General features: G+C 43.7%; 1 protein-coding gene across 1 annotated transcript in view; it reads left to right on the forward strand.

Annotated features, from left to right (window-relative positions):
• The window catches only part of Colec10 (collectin subfamily member 10), a 40157-nt gene that overhangs the window by 397 nt on the left and 21934 nt on the right, over positions 1–17826 (forward strand). The window lies entirely within an intron of this gene.

Raw genomic sequence — 17826 nt, forward strand, 5'->3', positions numbered from 1 at the left:
TGATTTGGGAAAATCAATTGTCTATTTCCTGCTTCAGTCCTGCTCTGGAAATGAGGGAAGACCAGGATGAAAGGAGGTACAACCATGGGAGCCAGGATCTGAGTAAAGTCCCAGGGTGGGGGGACATTCCACCTCCCATGAGAGCTCAAAGATGCGCACCCAAGGTGTCAGTCCGCAGGAAGCCTGTCCTTCAGACCATCTGCTCCTGCTCCTGAGTTATTTTTCTTCTGTCCTTTCTCACACAGATTCTGGTAAAGCCAAGGGCCAGAAAAGTAAAAATTTAAATCTGAAGTAAACTCTTCATAATTAATGGGCTCCCAGGTGCCACTAGAAGCTGGGAATTTCTGTTGTTAAGGGTTGGAGGTGGGATATAAATGAACATTTCTGGATTTGAAAGTAGAGTCTTTGAGGCCAAGTGCCTTTAGCTAAAGAATATTGCAAGGTTTTCCAAGTGCAGTCAAGGTCCAAGGTCCAAATATGCTCCAAGCAACTGGTTGATAAAAAAAACAACAACAACTGTTTTTTGATTTCAGCTCTTACCCCTTTGCTCTGAAAGTGGTCACCGCACCACAGACTGGAGATCGCTTATTAATAATTCACGCCGTTTCTCCAGGCTGTAGGGCTGAAGAATTGCAGCTGCTTAAAATCTTAAGTAGGAAAAAAAAGTCCTCCCAAATAAAATAAAAAATACATGGCCCAGTACTTGTCAGTTATTTAAATGTTTATTGCTTAAAGTGCATGTTCCTTAATCAGTGAATTAATTCCCTCCTAAGACTGCAATCCAAGTTTTAACCTTTGATATTATAAAATAAATGCAGAGAGGAAGAATGAGACCTTGGGGTTTCCAAATCATTTCTGGGGTGAACCGATGAATAATGTGAGGGCAAATGTTCCGAAAAGAAAGTTTTTGTTAGAAAAATTATTTAAAACTGGAACTCCCACGGAGTGTAGGAAGCTGTGTTAGGCCTGTGGTGTTGCGAACAGTGCCAAAAATGAAGGTTTGCCTTGGTTGTGCAAATGGGATCATTGTAAGAAACCGCGACTTTCAAACTGAAAGTGTTTGAACTACTACAGTGTTGTTAAAATAATGTCTACAATATACTGCCTTCCAATCCAACACTGCAGCCCATGAGCTGGGCACCTGTCATGTGTCAGGCAATGTTTTGGGCACCAGGTAACTAGATAATATTCGTGCTATGAGGAACTGAGAGGTAAGGAATTCATCAAGAAGAATACAGATCAGGGCACATTTTCTGAGAAGGTTGTTATTTAGTTGGGTCTTAGACATGATTCTTCCAGGCCGATTCCAGGGAAGAGGCAGAGTACAGAACAAGAAGAGAAAATGTTTACATGTGCTTAGGCAAAGGATCCCACTTAAGTGTAAGTCAAAATCCTAAACACTTCCCAGAAAAAGACAAAGAATATTCCTTAAAAGCGATGACACCACCTTATTTTATTTTAGGCTTTCAATCTATGTTCAGTATTCACTGTGTATCAGCGTATGTCCACCGGGAGCCTTCTTCGGTTTAGTTCTATGACACTAGGCATTGAAATCACTAAGCTGGCCCCGGTGGGCTTGGACTGCAGCCCTCCTGCCTCAGCCTCCTGGAGCCTGCGTCACCAGGCTCCACCACGGGTCTTCCCAGCCTCATTTCCTCCTCCACCCCAGAACCCTTCCTTCCCATGATTACAGGCTGCTGTTTGGCAGAAGGAAAATCTCGGGGCATCCAGGAAGAGAAAGAGTTGCTCTAGAACCCTGGGCTCCAGAATTAAGTCTGTTAAGGGCTTAGGAGTGACTTCCTCTTCATCATTGAAACTTGAGCGCTTCGCATAAAATGTGCCCTAAATTCCCTTCTTAATGCAGAGGTCCACGATTCCGGAAGTCCCGCCCATCAGCCAGATGACGGACGTTTAAAACCAAGGTGAAGAACCAATCTTAGGATGGGTGTCCAGCTTGGGATCAGATGGGAAGCTCCCGGGGTCACCACCCCTTGGGCTCGCTTCTGCCTCTGTGGGTGCCCTCGTGTGTGCAGAGGGCACCGCTGGGCGTGTTGCTGCTGCCTTTCCTCCGCTCTGGGCACTGCATGAGGTGTGACAAACCCAGCAAAAGCCCAGGCATGCAACCTTCTCTGCAATCTAAGCTACTATGTGCTGGACCCCATTCCTTCCTGGGTCCTGGGACAGCCCCTTTCTTGCCCTAAACGGGGTAGGTGTGTATATTTAGCTCTACAAAATGAAAAAAAAAAATGTTGATGACTAAGAAAACATTTTAAAGTACTGAGCTATAGCTTTTGTTCAATGTATTTTTCCCTTCAGTCAAAGTCTTCGTTCCCCGCCCCGGGCCCCCATAATCATCTTGTTACTGTGTTCCTTAGTCCTGCGGCCCTGAGCTCAGAAACTTCTAGGCGGTCTGAGAAATAGTAAAAAGAATGCACTCCAAATTCATTGAGGAGAGTGGAAACTAAATAACTGATTTAGAGTTGCAGGTGAAAATAATAATATTATTCCGTTATAGACTCTCTCGTCCAAAATGCAGCATGGGTTTGATCGTGCTGTGCTTTGAGCTTGACTTAGGGGAAGGAAGGCGTTCGATTCCGCTGTTTGATCGTCAGCAGGCTGTTATTGCTATCATTCAGCTTCTTTACCTTCAGAACGGGCCTCCAGCAGAGACCTGCGCTTGAAATAATGTAAAACGATCAATATACATTTAGGTTGGAAAGTTGTCCTCAATAGATATTTAACAAATTCTGTTTGCCTTTCCTTCTTTTCCCTATTGAGCAACAAGTTGGGGGACATCGTCCCAATTATCAAATTAGTTTATTTAAAGAAGCACTATTTTTCTTTCTATGCCTCAATTTATTTAGACTGCTCAGCTGGGGTAAAAAAAAAAAAGTTCTTCTTTTTATTCATTTATTTATTTATTTTCCAGTTTGGTGGTTTCTTTTAGCAATTTGTGTGAAATTCTGACCTCTAGTGGTTGAACTCAAAAAGAACAATGCCAAGAAACTAACCAGAAATTTATGGGTGTTAAAGATTGTAAGAAATATGAAGAAGATACTTTTTTAAATCTCATAAAATTCAAAATGCATCGTCTTGTTTAATATTCACTTGCCTTGCATGGCAGGAATTTCTTAAGCATCCGAAAGCAAGCTCTGAGAGGCCATGGAGGACTGAGCTCTCTCAGGATTTGGAGTCAGGCCGCTTGAACTGGGCCCCTGGCCTGGACCTGGGCTCGAGCATCATTCCACGGCAACCGCTAGCTTATATGAGTCTTCAATGGGGTGAGAAACATGGTCCACGTTTTGGTGACAAGACCTAGGCAGGAAAATGCCTAAGAACATGGAATTCACGCAACCCTCCACTCTGCCTTGGACACTAACCAAGCTGAAAGGGACGGCGGATTTCCTCTTTGATTGTTAATCAGTGCTTCATTAGTTCGATTGGAAAGTAATACTGTTCCCCTGTTCCCAGCCTTTCAGTGTAGGAGCTTTTTCCTTTTGGTAAGTTTGTGTGTGTGTGTGTGTGTGTGTGTGTGTGTGTGTGTGTGCATTGCCCATAAGGACTTTTCCACCTGGCTTCTCCCAACTTCTCCTGCATCGCTGCTGCAAACTGTTTTTGTCCTTGGAGTTATCTCTGGGCAAGTGACCTTGCCTCTCTTTCCTGCTCTCTGCCCTGCCTCCTCTTATCTACCCTGGATCTTCCCGAAAATCCTTCCTTCTCCTCCTGGAAGTCTTAGCCCCAGGACGTTTGCACAGCACAGCTCTAAGTCCCCAGACAGCTCCCTCTGCCCACAGACACATTCCTAAGTGAAATTTTCTTGTGGGTCTGAGTGAAAGCAGGGACAACCCTGCTCTTTTTCCTAAGCATGCTGTGCCCTGCCTCAAAAGCTTCCTGACTCTGATTTCTTATGCTTAGTGGGTGCTCAGTAATTATTTTTAATTAAATACATGAATCCAAACATTCTAATATCTTCTTTAGCAGCAGTTGAGCTGATAACGTAACCTCAAACTATCCTCAGAGCTCTGCAGCTCTTAAAAAGTGCTGCGGTGCATCCCGTACGTAGGGGGAGCTTCTCAGTGCACCCCAGAACACGGTGACTGAGGCTCTCGCCCTTTCATCCCAGAGCTGCAGGGGTGGGGTAGACCTGGGCTCAGTTATATTTAAACTACCTGCACCTATCAGGCTGAAAGCCCTCTAAGCAGCCAGAGGGGTGCTTAAGCAGGGTGGCCTGGCCTACAGCTATGACTTAAGGGTTCTACTGAGGACCTTGGGAATCCACGCTGGGAGTGGCCAGAGCACACGCAAGAGTTCCAGAGAACACAAGGTGTGCACAGGTCTTTCTTCTTTACCAAGAGAGGCTGTGCCATACAAAACACTCCTGGGAGCTCCCCAGTTTTTTGTAGATAATTTCTCACCAAATTAGTTAGCCATGAGACTAGAGACTTCCGGTCGGCATGTAGTCTTTTCCTGCCAAAACTGTTTATCCCAGCAATTGACACAACATGGGTTATTTCCCCCAAAATCTTCCCAGCCCGCAACACGAAGGCCTTGTGACTTCCCCGATTAGAAGGCCCGATATACTCTGGATCGTCTCATGTTCAGTCTGCAAGGTAGCTCACAGAGGTAACTTGGTACAATCTCAGTTATGTTTAAGTTTGTGAAAAGTGGTTGGGGAGGTAAAAGAACTTGTTCTAGGTCACACAGCTACCAATGGGTGGCAGAGTTACAGTGAAAACTTGGACTCCAGATCCCTGGAATTATTCCATCTCGCCAGGGCACATAATTGTTCTCACCTTTTGTCATTGTCAGTAGGCATGCGTCATCCTTCAGTCTTATGAATGAACACAGAACAAGAATTCTGTGACGTCAGTGTGTGAACCTGGCACGGGAAGGCTTTGACCCCATCTGCAGGTTTTAAGGGGAGCCGCCTGCTCCTTTCTGGTGATTTTATCAGACAGCTTCAGCAGGCAGGCATTTCCCCAAAACCTTTGCTTAATTGCATTAATTCATTAGATTGTTTCATTATGCATTTCAATATTCATTTTATACATAAGGACAGACTAATATTTTAGCTCTCTTAGCTTCTTTAACTTTGATACTCTAGCGTGTAGATATTTGGGGTGGTTGTTTATTTGTTTTTCCTCTCATGCATTTGGGCAGATGACAACGAAATATTTCAGTCAGGTCAGGAAGGGAAGAATAAAACTCCAGTGTATCAAATAAGGGCATATTTTTACTAAGGGCATATTTTTACCTGTGCTACTATGTCCTCAACTCTCTTACGTAGCTACTTGGCTAGATAGCAATTGCGAATAAGAACCCTAATAATAGACACTGGTGTGTTGGCAAACATCACGGGCATTGGAGATAAACACGTGGTTTTGAATCTGAGCACTTCCATGGACTTAGTTATATCAGCGTCAGCCTTGAGGGCCTCACATTTAAAATGGCACATTAGTCACTTTGCCGTTACTGGGACAAAATACCTGACACCCAGCTTAAAGCAGGAGAGGTTTATTTTGGCCCTGAGTTGTAAAGGTTCAGTCCATGCATGACTGACCCTGAGGCAGAAACCTCTCGGCAGGAGGGTTGGTGGAAAGCTATTCCCCTCAGGCGGCCAGAAACACAGAGGTAGGAGCCAGAGGAAAAGATGCCCTGCAGGGTGTGGCCCAGTGACCCACCTCTCTGACCACACCCCAGCTCTACCAGCCCTTTGTCTTCAAAGTCATGGATGGATTATCCCCTGATGGGCACAGCTCCTCAGATTCCAGTCACCTTCCAAAGGCCCATCTCTGACATGCGAGACTTGAGGTTTTGGGGACACGTTTCAAATTGAAACATAACAAACGGAGGCAAAAATATTGCCAGGTGCAAATGCTTATTTCGGTGTTTTGGTTTTTTGCTTATTTGTTTTCTGAGACAGGGTCTTACTATGTAGCCAAGGCTGGCCTTGAACTCATGATGATCCTCCTGGTTCAGACTCCTGAATGCTAGAATTATAGGTGTGCACCACCACACCTGACATCAAATGCTTATTTTGAAAGTTAAAGCATGTTTAGTTTTATAGCTGAGTTATTATTATTTCTTTATTTAGCTTCCACCACTGTTACCTCCTCTTCCCTCTCCACTTCCCTAAAGACACGTCCTTAAGGCCACTTCCCAACAGAAACCCACCATGAAAGGGGCGCCACCTTCCGCTCCGTCATGCAGTTTCCTGGTTCCACTTCAAAGTCTTCACAAATTAATAAACTGGAGACCACGCTTTCTATTCACCACTATTGCTTCCTTTTGTGGTTCTCCAAGAGAGGCTAAGTTCTGGGAAAAATAGCAGTACGGGCACTGGGACCAGATTAGGGGTTAAGTGAGCTTTTAGATACATTAAACCAAAGTCTCAGTTTTCTTATCAGTGACATGGACAGGACAGCTGTGTGTGTTGTGGTGAGGCATGGGCTAAGCCAGCTAAAGCCTTTAATACACAGCGTCAAGAGCTCTGTAAATGTGACTGCACCATAGGTCACCAAAGCCCAAAGCAGAGCGAGACCATTCCCTGTGTTTTTGTTCTTTTATATTATTTCCTAAAGAAACATTTCCCTTTAGCTAGTATTTTGCCCTGCCCAGGACGTGTGTTGACCCTGGGCTACTGGTGACACATAGAAATCAGACACAACCCACCTGTCACGTACTCTTCTTATGTATGAACTTCTGTTTGTAGAAGCTTAGTAGCTGTTACAGTTGGGTTTTCTCTCAGGGCATCCAAATTCATATCCAGTCTGCCTGGGTTTTGTCTCATCATCTATGGGGTCTGTGATATTGTGACCATTTTACAAAATTCTCAGAATTCTAATTGAGAGCATCTTCTGCTCTTTTAGGAAAGCATTGTAAATATACTCAGTACAAATCTGACATGCAGAAATCAACTGGAGTAGCATCTAAATAATTTAATGCTTTTCATATTACATATTGTGATTGGGCTTGATTTGCAAACTCTGGAGGTATCACTGCAGGTCTCTTGTGACCACTTGACAGTACTCCCGTCTGTTAAACAGACTGCAGGCATGTAAGTCTTCAGAATTTACAAATTATTTTTTAGCTCTCCTGACATATACAGAGATCATTGCTCCTCTTTTAAAGAGAAGGAGACTAAGGCACGCTGCTCTTGCATCTAATTTGTCTGCAGAGCTTTGAGCAAGTATTTTAGATGCAAATATTTTGCCTGATCCAACTCTCTAGCTACCATGGAAAAAACCCAACAAGCTCAGTAGAAGAGGGGGGTTGCTGAGAGCTGTTAAATGAGATATCATCTGGGGAAAATTAGTCATATTTTAATAAGAAAGTTTACATGCACAGAAAATGCCCATTTTTTTTTACAGAGATGATTCTTATTCTTCTCTGCATTTAAAAATTTCTCAATTCTGAGCATCAGAGATTTGCCAGTACCTATCATGTGGTGAGGTATTCTACAGTTGAGCACAGTCAGAAGTGGTTTTGATAGTGTTGTTCTGCCTGACCTGAGATGATCCAGTATTCAGAATAAAAATGCCATTCCAAGCCAAAAGCTGCAACAAAGTCATTGTTCCCTCATCAGATGACATGCTGGGTGACCAAATGACAGGAGAACCAGAAAGGGAAGGCCCATATGTCCAGCGGGCAGCTGGGGAGGTGGAGGGAGGCGGGCAGTGTGGCAGTATGCTCCCAGCAAGAGAGAATCCTCACAGAACCCGGGAGGCCTTGAGGTGCACGGGGAAGATTCTGGAACAGTGTGTCGGGGTCCCCTTATGCAAAGCTAATCTCTGGAGGAGTGCAGCTGGCCAGTACCCCAGTGGCTGTGGACAGAGCCAATGCGAGACCACAGACATAGAGCAAATGCAAAGAAATGAAGCTCTCATGGGGGTGCACAGCCAGCACTGTGACCTGCTCTCCTAGACTGGACCATGCCTGAGGTGACATTTTATTTTTCAAAGTAATAGGAGCTCAAAATCTGGCTAACTTGTGTAGAATGGGTTTTCTTGTCTCTCCACGTCAGTATATTTTAATGTGGCCTGGCTGTGCTAACATAACATTGTCTGCTGCTCTTGCTGAGTCTCTGATATTTTAACTCTGAACAGATGATCATGTACATGACTAAGGGTAGCATTCCCGGGGGCCGAGGTGTCTCTGATGGGCTGCGAAGTCTTTAGCAATGGAAACCACTGCTTATCATCCTACGACCTTTCTTTTCTCGCTCTTAAGAATATGGAAATATAGATGGGGAATGGAAGATCCCATTAGGGGACAGAGGAGAAGAGTAAAATTAAAGCGTCCTGGCTTGTGTGCCTTTGATCTTTCCACAGGGTCACCTTGTTAGCTGGCCATGAATCACACCGCGATTTCCCTGTAGGAACTTAAAGACTTACTGAGTTTCCCTTGGCACAAACTTTTCATGCAAAATCACACCTTACCCAAGATGGTGCTGAGCCTCTGGGACCCAGAGTTAAGCTTGACGACCAGTAGAAATCCAATAAATATTTGATCAGGGTGAAAATGACCAAAATACATTACGTATATGTACAAACTTTCCATAAATGACATCATCTGTGTAACCAATAAAAAGGTGGAAATACGAGTTCAGTGAATTAGCAAGTGAGTAAATTGTGACGCTTTGAACCACACTCAAGAACATGTTCTATACTTACCGCAAAAACACTTACACTTGAGGTAGTTGACATTAATACAAATAGTTCAATAGGAATGCGTTGTTTACACGGTACTTCAAGCAGCAATTAGAAAATAGTAACAAGGAGCCAAACAGAGAATTACTACGGAAATAATTCTATCAACAGAGTCAGAGAAATTAGAAATTAACTTGAAGCAGGACTCAGGGAGATAAGGACCATCACCCACTTTACATTGCTGATGATGTATCTTTCAGATTGCAAGAATATTTCATCCTTCCTGTAACATGGGACTTGTAGAAAATTCTGCAAAAGAACAGCTATTAGTCTCTCTCTTTCACTGTCCTTCTTCAATTTATGGACCCCCTTTTCCCATGTAACCACCAGAAATAACTTGGTGTGAATACTTTTTCTATGTTTATTCTATTTTTTTTTGTTCTAAACGGTATTGTACTAGGCATATTATTTCACAAGACAAATTTTATAGTGTAACTGTGGAGTTCTTTTTGTTTTTGTCATGGGTTCTTTTTGTTTTGTTTTGTTTTTTGAGACAGGGTCTCACTATGCAGGCTGCCCTTGAGCACACTTTGTCCCTAGACTGGTCTTGAACTTGCAACAATCCTCCTGCCTCAGCCTCCCAAGAGCTGGGATTACAGCATGCACCACTGTGCCCAGCTGTGGAGCTCATTTCTTATCTAGACAGCCTTCTCTAACTCATATTTTTACTATCTGCATAAATATGTGTTGTATTTTTATTACAGTTTTACCCGTTGCAATGTAACAATTACCTTTGATTTTAATTTTGTGATGGCAACTTTTCAGATCATTAGGTTTCATTTTTTCCACTACATTCTTGCACATACACTGATTTTTACTGTTATTTCTATAAAATAAGTTCCTTAAAGTAAATTCAGGTTTGTTTACATTCTATTTTCATCATTATCGGGGTAAGATATTTCCAGGAATGTTGCAATTCACACAGTCAGGGATGATGTGTGAGAACACTGAAGTCTGTGTCTTCAGATCTGATGGTGAGATATGGTACAAACATGTTCATTTATGTGTCTCTGACTAATGTTCAATCTTGGCATCTTCACCTATTTTTTATTAAACATTTGAACCATATTTATGTTTTACTCATTGCCTTTTTTGCAAAGCAATTTGCAAAAGTCCTTTGCATTTTAAGACTATCGTCCTTTTTTATTGTAAGGTTTATTTTTTGTCTATCATTTATTTGTTTACAAGCTCTGTGTATTTTACATGGTATCTTTTACTATAGGAAGACTCTGAACTTCTCCTCTGGTCATCTAAGGCTGATTGTTTGTCTGAATGGACAGATGTCCAATGAAGAGAAAGGGACGTGCCCTTCTGTGCAGGCAGGAACTAGGAGATATGGTGATGAAAGATGAATAAACAGGTTGGACAGGAAGACAAACTCATGCAGGCATCACACAAAAACACCGTGGACAAGTTCCCTTGATGCCAACCTAAAAGTACACACACCAGACTAATTAGTTTGGATTAGATAAACACAGAAGAACTGTGAAACATTTTGAAAGGGGCAGCAGGATGCTTAAAATGTGGTTTTATAAAGACTAATTTGCAAGATGGTTTGGAAACATGAAGTGAGATCCAAGGAAATCAACATTAAAACAACTGTTTATGGAACAGAAAATATACTAGGTACTCTGGGTTCATCAGCAAATTCAACAGCATGGAAGTCATGTAGGATCAGCTGGGAAGAACGCAGATTAGGACTGAGGATGGGGGAGCTAACGTGATGGCAGGAAGAGTAAGAGGAAAAAGAAAGGATGGACACGGAAACTGCTAAGAACCAAGATGGCCATGAGGAAGGCAGAGTGCTCAAAACGGGCTTAGGACCTGGTGTGGCCAGTGTAGCAAAGGAATAAGGATTGGGAGACTGCTATCGTTCATAACTAAATGTCCTCTGAAGCCTCTTCCTGTACTCATAGGAGGGGCCTTGGGGAGCAGTTTGGATCATGGGGGATTAATCCACTGACGAGTTCACAGCGGAACGTGGCACTGGGGGGTAAAGCCTGGGCAGAGGAGGAGGTGACTGGGCATGGCCTAGAAGAATCTACCTCCCTCCTCCTCCCTTGATCCCTCTCTGTGTTCTGTCTGCAATGCAAATTGCTTCACCTCTGCCGTGCCACCTTGCCTGGGAGCCAGCCAGCTACGGCCTGGAACCTCTACAAACTGTGACCCAAAATAAACTTCTCCTCCTTCAACTTGTTAGTGTCAGGGTTCCAGAAACAAGAAAGTAATTTAGGCAGAGACAAAGGCAAATCAGAAAAGGAAGCCAAACACAGGGTACAGGGTAGTGGTAGATGCAGTGTTTTGTGCCCTGCCATACTAGATGATACCACAGTAATGGACAAAGGGTATCCGCAGAGATCTCTCAGCAGACCGAGTGAAGTCACCCCATTAATCAGCCACTACTGAGAATAATATCAATCAATAATATCAATCAATTACAAATTCATTTGACTGTGTTGTCACTAAGCTCCTGTTTACCCATCTTGTCACCAGGGACTTCACTCTTTTTATTTTGAAAGCATTTATTAAGTAAGCACCTACTGTGTCTCAGACACTGAATGAGTGTGGGAACACAAAGACCTTATGTCACCCAGACCTGTCTCGAACTCTGGGACACGGTGTGGTGCAGCATATTGGGAAGTGTAAGAGGGGAGGCTTTCAGAGGTGAGATTAATTCTGCTGCTCGAGAGACAGAGGGAGGCAGACACACCTGTGCCTAGAAGCCTGCTTGGTAGAGGAAAAAGTCTGTGAGCTGGACCTGTAAGAGACACAGAGTTTAATGGAAGAAAAGGATCCATACAAACTTTTACTGGTGAGGACATTTTAGCACCCTATGTGACAAACTGGTGTGTTAGCAGATGCCTCGATATATAATTTTATTCTGGTAGAACTCAGCCCAGGAGATTCTATTCATTTTTTCCTGACAAATGAAAGGGGAGCCTGGGGGATCGGGCCGGGCAGGTAGGCATTTATTTCTTCCCTTGTGCTCCTGTGACTGGGATTTACTTTGGTGCCCGTGTTCTGAGGCTCAGCCTCCCCATACGAAGGCCCTGATTCTCCTGCTCCCTGTTCAGTAGCTGAAGCCATAAGAAAACTCGTACTTGCAAGTGAAAGGATCCAGCATGATCCAAGCCGACACCAACACGACAAAGAGAAAAGAGCAGTCAGCAGCTTGTGGCCTGGGAGGGTCAGGTGGCACCGGCTGCAGGTGCTTCAGAGGTGTGTCCGGGCTCTGTCTGTCCCCTTGGTTCTGCCTTCTTCAGCAATGACCGTGGTCAAGCAGCTTGCTTCCCGTGGCGTTGGGATAGACCCTCTTCCATACCAGTCTACGCTGCGGCCCCTACCTAGTTCCTCAAATACCATCAGATTGAAACTTACAGATTCCTGCTGCGCCCCATGCCAATGTTGAGAACCAGTTTCCAGGCATAAAATCCAAACCATACGGGTCGAGGACAAGTGAGTGTGATTTCCTGCAGAAAACTGTGCCCTGTTATCAGAAGCCCGGGGAGCAGATACAGAGAGATGGAAGGTGAGCGCGGCCCACTGGGCACCGCATGTTTACGGCCCGCGAAAGCCCATGCAGGGCCCCGGGCTGCGTGTGAATTGTCCGTATGTCATTTCACCTGGGAGGACAGAGTCCTTATCCCTGTTTTCCGGGCTGGAAAAACTGAAGGAATGAGGCAAATTATTGAGGAGGAGATTTCATTTTAAATTTAAATAATGTATTAAATAATTTGACAAGATATTTATTAAAATTCAATTATTTATTAAACTTAAATATTTATCAAAGTATAGTTATCAATTATTTAGTATATGATTAAAGAACTGTTAGTTAGCAAATCAGGATTTGAGCTGAAATCCATACAGATGTGTGTACATAAATATATATATATATATATTATTATTATTATTATTATTATTATCATTATTAGTTTCCCCTCTGCTCCATGTATTGCAAGGGGCTTTCAGAAGGAAAGTGAAAGAGTGTCCTGTCTCCTAATAGATATATGGTTTCTGATATCCAAGCCTTTGGCCAGATCACATTTTCACATTTTTTGAAAGAACTGCTGTCTTTCTTATGAGCTTCTCCTCGGGACAGCTTTCCCACTTACAGGCAATTTCCTGTGGGCTACGCTTCCACTGATTGTCTTGTAACCACCTCCTTACTGAGGCCCAGAATAAACAATGTTTTTGGAACCCTTTGACTGTATTAGGGAAGGTGTTAACTTTTCTACATGAAAGATCTTCTTTCACGCACATCCATCATGACCGAGTGATATCATGGTACAGAGAAATCTCCTGGAGGAACCCTGCCCCGCTGGTCCATAAATATTTTCCCTGGTTCTGAGGAGCGCACCATTGCCTGTTGTTCTGAAGCAGGCCGGCCAAGGGCTGGGCTTTCCTCCCCACAGACGAGCTGCCGCATAGTGGGAAGGCAGCAAGACCACGCTGTACACGGATATTTGTTCATTTATATTCTTTTTATGCTTTTGTTAAAAGAAATATGAAGAGAACTTCCCTCCAGGGTCTGAGAGGGGGACAGAACTGTGATGAAATGTCACCACAGGTCCATAATTTTTCTAGAGTATGACCACCACCACCTCTGGAGATGTGTGTGCTGTGCTGAGAGAGGTCTTGTTTTAAGTGACACCTTCTCCCAAGGCTCCCGCGAGCCGAGAGATTGGTGACAGACCCAGGGTAAAGTACCATTTAGACTATGGAGAATGCTACCTTCAGATGACCAGCAGTAGCGATCCACTGAATAGTGGCCATGTCTGAGCAGCACACTCAACAGGAGATAAGGTAATCACTTGATTGGTTTTGTTTCTATCCACAGTTTCCACGCCAAGTGATTATGATTAAAGAAGCATTTGCCCAGGTGAAATATCACCATGGGAGGCTCTATAAAGGCAGATACTCTCGTTATTTCCAATTATTGAGAGGCAAACAGAGATTCAGGGAGGTTAAATATCCCACAAGATCAAAAAGCCGGGGTATTAGCTTTTTGTCACTGTAATAAAAACACCCAAGGTAATTGCAAGTAAACCTCATTTTGGCTCTTGGTTTGGAGCTCCCAGTCCATGCCTGAGAAGATCTATTGCTTTTACATCTCTAAGAGTAGGGTGGCTGGGCAGCAAAGGTGGGGAGCTCAAGGTGGAGCAGGAAGGGGGAACAGGAAGAGAGCAGGGTTCTGCCACCCCCTCAAGGCAAAGCCCCAGGGACCTTTGCACCAGGGCTGGATTCCTAAGGTTCCTCCACTTCTCAACGGTGCCTTCGTGGAGCCCAGGCTCTTAATGCGTGGGCCACGGAAGGCCATTCGATCTCCGATCTTTAGTAGCTGGAAAGCAACACAGTGAAGGCTTAAAATTAGGGCGTGGAAGTTTGGAGCCCCCGGACTTCATCAGTGCGTTACCCACCTTCCCAGATCTGTGCCTCCTGCAAATCTGGAAATTTGGTTGTTTGTCTTCCTCCAACTCTGTTCAAGGAGGCTTCTTGGTTTATTTATTAGTAAAGCTTTCAGAAGTGAAAACAGAATTGCCTGCTATGATTTGATTTCAAAGAACTTAGACTCACTCCTGTGAGCTTCTGCTTCTCATTTCTCACCAGATCAGACACAGCGCAGCGGTGTGAGCCCAGCAGTCCATTAAACACAAGGCGGATGGAGGGTAAGATGTTTGTGTAGGAGACTGTTTCCACCCGCTAGAGACACTTGCTGAAGCATTTGAGGAAGACGTGCCACGTCCGTAATTGATTGTCTTTTTAAAACTCAGCAAAAATAAGTTGATGACATGATTTCAACACATGTTGGTTAAATCCTCATAATGAGAACCTGTCTTCTTATCACGAAGTGTGTGAACATTTCCATACTGAAAGAGTTCGAAAAGCTCATAGCCAAGTCAGAAAGTAAGAAATGACTATACGAGGGGGTTCAGGTGGTAAATACAAAAGAATAATCACTGTCATACGTCCCCTCTAGTCATATTAAAATAAAAAGAAAGGCATTTATCGAATAAACTGTGTTAGATGCTTTCATCCATGATCTCCTCTGGTCCACAGCAGGTCTAGGAGGTGGCCTTCACTTTCCCTATTGACAGTGAGAGAACTAAGATTGGAGATGTGAAATGGCTCGAGGTGACACACCAACTCAACGACGCAGGGTGCGCCCGTGAGTTTGGAGAGCTGTGTGGGGGTTAACCGGATCAGAAAAACTCAGGACCTGGAGAATGTGATAAGCTGTGGGTGGGGAAGGGCAATCAGCAGCGGTTTCCAAAGATGCCCAAATAGTTCAGCCAGGGGCTGGAGAAGGAGAAGTATGGGTCCCTCTCATGGCCCCTTCAGTATAGCTGCTGAGTAGGAAAGGTCTGTAGAATGACCAAAATGACTATAGGCATCTCCAAAAATAAGTGTGTAATAGGCATATTTGGAAAGAAGATGTCAGTAGGAGCAGGACGGATGTGTTTTAGTCTGGACTTTCTACCCCATCTGAAGGACACCATGCCTCCTATCCCATTGGTCCCTAAGATCAGTGAAGGGAGAGATTACTTACAGCTCCTCCATAGTACCTAAGATTATGTTAGCAACAAAAAAATACAGCTTTCAGTGAGTTTTCCTTAGCCGGGCCTGGTGTGCACACTGTAATCTTAGCTCTTGGGAGGCTGAAGTAGGAGGATCATCATGAGTTCGAGGCCAGTGTAGGTTACATAGCTAGCTCAAGGCCAGCCTAAGCTACAGAGTAAGACTATGCCTCAACAAACAAACAAGTTATATGAGTTTTTCTTAACCTTTCTAAAATGAAAACACTAATTTTTAGTAATTACTTCTTTTGAATACAGGGTACTGACCTAGGTCCAGCCACTGAATTTCAAAGTAGAATTCAATTTCAAAAGAATTTTTTCTGTTACAAAAAAAATTTCCTACTTGAGAACATTTGATCGATTGTGCACTCTGCTAGAATTCTGCTATAAGGATTATCACAGCAAGCTAGAAGCCAGAATGGGCCCAAACAAATCATTTTTATAAAACTGAAATTGGTTTATTTCATCTAATTTGCAACTGTGACTCTAAACAGCCCTGCTAATCCAAGGAGATAGTGCCCCAAGGATGAAAGGAGACCCCATGATGCACCCCCGGGGGGGATCCTTTCCAAAGCTTGCGTCCCTTCTGCTCCCATTAAAACAAGTTCCAAGGACCACAGGAACCAGGACCACGCTGAAGGCTAGAACTCGAGTTGTCTACTGCATCTCTGCCAGCTTCCGGCTCTCTGCCAGGCTGGCTGCAGGCTCACAGGTCCCAAGACAATAATCCTATTTTCACCCTTCTTGGTCTCTGTCGGGAGGCACTATGGAGCTGGGGATGCCTCAGCCCCTTGCCTGGCTGCCTCCAGTTAGACACTTGCTAGGAAATGAATGGGGAAGCTTTCAGGAAAGGGAAGAAAAAAGGAAACGGTAGTAACGACAATATTTGCACCCAGGTGGCTTTAGAATCTTACCTGCCAGTGAGCAGGGCATGATTCTACCACAAAACAGCTATCCAAGACCCAGGAAAGGGAAGATAGCAATGTGCTCCGAATCGTGCAGCTCCTACACAGCAAGGGTTTGGAAGAGCAGCGAGTGGCTGGAATCCTGAGTTTACTGTTTATAGGCTACGTGATTCTACACAAGTGATGCCCACCTCTCTGTGCCCATTTCTCCATCTCTAACATGGAGCTCAGGGTAATATCCTTGAGGGACCAGATGAGAGACTGCATGTCAGGAATATAAACTATTTTTGACGTAGTACTCAATAATACTGTTATTTCATTGGTAAAACGTTTTAGGGTTCGCACAAGTCTATCCAATTCTAATACCAGGTGCAACAAAAAAATTCACTATTTAAATCCACCTCAAAATGCTCCCCCTTGCTTCCAATGCACTTGTCCCATAATTCTTGCCATTCTCGAAGCCGTTCTGGAAGTCCTCTTTCATGAGTGTCTTTATAAGATGTGGTCAGAAGCACGCTGAGTGCTGCTAGAACCTATCATCCAACAAAAACCCAGCCTCATAGAAATATCACAGCGTTCTGCATCTACCTCACTCACCAGCTCTGGCACCCTGCTACATCTGGTTCTTCCCCAAAGTTAAAGTGACCATGAAAGGTCAAGGTTCTGAATCAACTCCACACACCGAGGCTGCCACAATGGTACCAACTAAGACCTTCATGAAAGAGACTCCAGAACTGCTTCAGAAGCAAGAAGGATGTGATCCATGCACTCTGATCAAAGGGGAGTCTTTAAGGGACATGGATGGCAATGTCTTTATATTTTAATAAATTTTTAATTTTAACATTCACCATATTTTTTGATGATGCCTCATACATTTATTAAATACCAGAAAACAATGTGCTAAATTCCAAGTGTGCTAGCATAAATCATTTATGATTCCAGCCATTTCTCAGGACACAGAAGGATGTCAGGGATATGCAGAAATAAATTAAGTATGTAATATTTTAAGAAAAAAAAAAAACTGAGTCCAGCCTGGGAGTGGTTGGGAGGGCTTCCTGTGGGAAAACAGCTTTGACTTTATGCTTGCTAGAGGCCTTCTGGAGAGAGGTGTTAATTTGTCAGTTCTACAAATGAGTGAAACAAACCTCAGAAGTTAAAGGATTCCCAAGGTTCCTCAGCTATTGAGTGTCAAAGCCAGCTCTCAAACATTCTAACCTGCTTCAAGACATTTTCTGAGAATTTGATGAGTGAAGCTGGGTTTTCCCCTCTAGTTTCATTCTTATTCAAAAAGGGAAAAACATGAAAAACATTTTTCTTTATCTCCACTTTTCCGTCTGCAAAATTTTAGCAAAGTGCCAAATTCTCTAAAATCTGCCATCTGCTGAGAGTCACAGAGGCTGATGGGACAACTGTCTCCTGGCAAGGGCCTGGGTGCAGGGAGAGACAGGAACATAATGTTGCAGAATTCTCATTCAAACTTGGTCTTTGACAATTAAGCAAGAAACTTAATTCTCTCTTTTTTTCTGCTTATAAAGTTGAGCAATAGCTTTTACCTCCTAGGGGTGCTACGACAATTTCATGTCATAGCCTTAGTGCAGCATAGGTTAGAATCACTCAGGGACAGTCACTGTTAACTTT

Source organism: Cavia porcellus, unplaced genomic scaffold, assembly GCF_034190915.1.
Source record: "Cavia porcellus strain 051 isolate PalLab524CR breed Dunkin Hartley unplaced genomic scaffold, mCavPor4.1 scaffold_10, whole genome shotgun sequence".
Taxonomy (NCBI): domain Eukaryota; kingdom Metazoa; phylum Chordata; class Mammalia; order Rodentia; family Caviidae; genus Cavia; species Cavia porcellus.